This window comes from Canis lupus, chromosome 19 (genome assembly GCF_003254725.2).
Source record: "Canis lupus dingo isolate Sandy chromosome 19, ASM325472v2, whole genome shotgun sequence".
Taxonomy (NCBI): domain Eukaryota; kingdom Metazoa; phylum Chordata; class Mammalia; order Carnivora; family Canidae; genus Canis; species Canis lupus.
This window is the reverse complement of record NC_064261.1, coordinates 22,864,528-22,868,114: the sequence shown is the minus strand read 5'-3', so window position 1 is coordinate 22,868,114 and position 3,587 is coordinate 22,864,528. Positions and strand designations below refer to the sequence as shown.

Below are 3,587 nucleotides of genomic sequence, written 5' to 3'. Positions count from 1 at the left end.
TAAAGCATATACTATATGACATTTCACTTGTGTTATTCCCAGTGCTTTCATTTCTTCATGTAGATCCAGGCTTTTGTACCATATTCCTTCTATCTGAAGAACTTCTTTCTACATTTCTTTTAGAGCAGTTACACTGGAAATGATTTTTTTTCATTTTGTTTGGTGAATATATTTTTATTTCTCCTTAATTTTATTTTATTCATTTAAAAGAAATATGGAACACTTCACAAATCTGCTTATCATCCTTGCACAGGGGCCATGCTAATCTCTGTATCATTCCAATGTTAGTATATGTACTGCTGAAGCAAGCACACTTAATTGTAAAAAAAATGATTTATTGAATATGTAATTGATTTTTTTTTCCTTTCAGCCCTTTAAATATGTCATTGTATTGCCTTCTGGCTTGTATAGTTTCTGATGAAAGTCTTCTGTAACTCTTATATTTGTTCCTCTATACATAGTGTATTTCTCATCCCTGTGGCTGTCTCTAAAATTTTATCTTTATCTTTGGTTTTCAGGAATTTAAATATAATATGTTTATATATTTCTTAAGGAGTGGGTATATGTATTCTGTTTGGTGCTCTTTGAGGGTTTGAGTCTGTGGTTTGGTGTCTGTCATTAATTTTTGGCCATTATCTTCAAATACGCTTTTCTGCCCTGTTCCTCTTCTTTCTGGGATTTCACATGGATGTATGTTAGACTATTTTATAGCACCCAACAACTTTTGGGAGCTCTGTTTTTTTTCTCATTATTTTTTTTCTTTTTGTGTTTTAGTTTAAATTATTTATATTTACTTATCTTTCACCTTTCTGATTATTTCCTCAGCTGTATTGATCCTATTTTTTTGACCATTAAGGAATTTTCAATTCTTTTATCTTACTTTTCATTTTTAGCATTCCCACTGACTTCTTCCTCATAATTTTTATGTCTCTGTTAAAGTTCCTCATCTGATCATGTATGCTGAATACTTTTTCCACTTGGGTTTTTAATATGCTAATTATAGCTATTTTAAATTTCCTGTCTGATAGTTTCAACATTGTATCATATTGAAATCCACTCTTGTTAATCATATTTTTTTTTCTTCCCACCTCCCTTGCTTCTTGCTTATATGTATATTTCACACTTTTTATTTTTAAAGATGACATCTTTTATGGGACAATGGAAACTAAAGTAACTAGTGTTATTGCCTGGAAATGGATATCCTTCCCCTCATTTTTCTGAATCGTTAGTGTGGGAATTTGAGTCAGTCTAAGTTGATCTGTGTTTGGGTTTTCTTATTGGTGTGGTCACTGTCAGTGCAATTGGGGCTTTAAATTCTTGTAGTGTTATCTTGGTTTTAGAGTAAGGTTGTCACATTAGTCCATGCTCAACATTTAGCAATTTATTAAAAATTTTGAATGGTGTCCATTGTCTCCTGCAAATAAACAAGTGCTTGTGTCCTATCTCTCCTTAGATGTATCTGCTATTATTTAGGTTTTGGGTTAGTTGTTTTGTTCTGCAATCACAGATATCTTATTTACTCAAGAAAAATCGTGATTTCACAAATTATTCAGAATTTTTTGTTGTAAGGTGAGAGCAATGCCCTTTCCACCCTTTTACAAACCAATCAGAAGCTTAAAATCTCATGAAGGCTTTTGAGTCTTTGTTTTTGTGTGTGTGTCTGTGTTTAAGATTTTATTTTTTCATGAGAGACACAGAGAGAGAAAGAGAGAGAGAGAGAGGCAGAGACACAGGCAGAGGAAGAAGCAGCCTCCATGCAGGACTCGATCCCAGGACTCCAGGATCATGCCCTGGGCCAAAGGCAGGTGCCAAATAGCTGAGCCACCCAGGGATCTCTGGCTTTTGAGTCTTTGATCTCTCAAGTATGACCTGTCCAATCTCATTCAAATTATGTAAGTTCTATGAATCATAGTTTTATGATCTATTAAAGGCACATAGTAATACCTCATAGGTTGTTGTTTAGGATTAAGTTAAAGATAAAAAATATGTATGGCCACAGCACCTGTCGTAAAACAGTACATTTTAAATCTCCTCTGCTTTCTGTCACCTAATGAAATAGATTAAGAATGTTTTTACAAATGGAAATGCTTTCAATGACATTTCTGTCAAAACACAGTACAAACAACAAAGCCTCTTTTGCCTGTTTTAATCAAGGAGTAAACATCATTCTTATACACTTGGAGAGAATTTTTCAGAAGACTGAAATCTGTGGTTGGAGTTGGAAGAACATGGTTGCTTTCCTGGCCATCCGCCTTGGATTCTCTCTGCAGCATCTCCTGAAAGATTGTCTTTGCTGGTGAACATGCTGTCTACTGAGATAGCTCTTCCCTTTCAAGTAGCTCGGAGGGGTCCTAGGATTTCTTTCTTTGAGCTGAAATTCTGTCTCCTTTGGCTTCCACTGTTGGTCCTGATGCTAGTTCTGAATCCTTACTGCCATTGTATCCTTCATTTCTGTGAAAATAGCTCTTATATCCTCTCTGAGTCTTTTTTGCCTTCAGGAGAAACCTTCCAGTTTTTAACTTTTATTTGTGTGACAGGATGTTCTGATTCACAGTCAAAATCCACAAGTTTCTTCTGCTCAGGTCCATCTCCAGGTGGGACTCTATGAACTGAGCCTCATATTCCAAGGGAGGGTTGACCCAAGTTGAGCTGACCAAGATTGCACCCTTCTTGTTCCAGACACTAACTATTGTGCAGCCCAAGTTTGTGTTATTTCTGCTGACTCCTTGAGTAAAGATCTAAAGTGTCAAACATGCTGCTGTGTACTCTATCTTCGCTACCTTAGTCGAGCAGTTGGATTTTAGCCCCAAGGGCAGCTGACATTTATCTTTGTTAACTGCTATCCTGATTGAATTTAACATATTTCTCCAGCACATCACAGTCATTTTGGGTCTTCATCCTGTCCTTTGTCACATGCTTTCCTACATATGGCTTTTTACCTCTGTGGACCTGTTGAGCCTGACTGACTCATCCAACCTCCAGTATAGGCCAGATCCAGAGGACTTGGAAAGGCAGCTTGGATTCCTTCAACCACTCACTGTACTGCCCATTTCAAGGCTTCAGGGAAGGTTGCCCCACCCCCAGCTCTTTGCTAGCCTGCCAGGCTCATGGATATAACCAGTACCTTTGGTTCATGCTCCTGATAATTTACTTGCCTTGTACTCTTTGTTAATGCTCCTTGGGTTTTTCTATCAGTGTCTGCTTCTCCCCAGCAACTCCTAGCATAACATTTCCTCTGTTATGGTCCTGTTTAACCAAGTCTCCTCACGACTGTGGGCATGGACAACTGGAGGAGACTTGGTTAAAGAGGACCTACCACTAGGACTCTCCTTTAACTGTCTTCATGACTCCCTGCACCAGTCCAGCTGACTTTGAGTTCATCTGTCCTTCAGAGTTCCAAGTTCCAGTCTAGTAGTTCCTCCTTTTAATGTATGCCTACTACTCTCCCCCCTCAGTTCTAAACTCCAGCCCTGGCTCATCTCCCACTTCATTCCTCACATATTTCTTGAAAGTGGGTTTCACATGACTTTATGTAAGCCAGCGATGATTCAGTGCCTCAGGATAACTTATTTATTTATTTATTTATA

General features: G+C 37.7%; 1 non-coding gene across 1 annotated transcript; it reads right to left on the bottom strand.

The window, feature by feature from the left end:
* Positions 1 to 208: 208 nt before the first annotated feature.
* LOC112652486 (U6 spliceosomal RNA) lies at positions 209 to 312 on the bottom strand. Its single transcript, XR_003131499.1, has one exon. It is a non-coding gene; the product is annotated as a U6 spliceosomal RNA (small nuclear RNA).
* Positions 313 to 3,587: the final 3,275 nt, after the last annotated feature.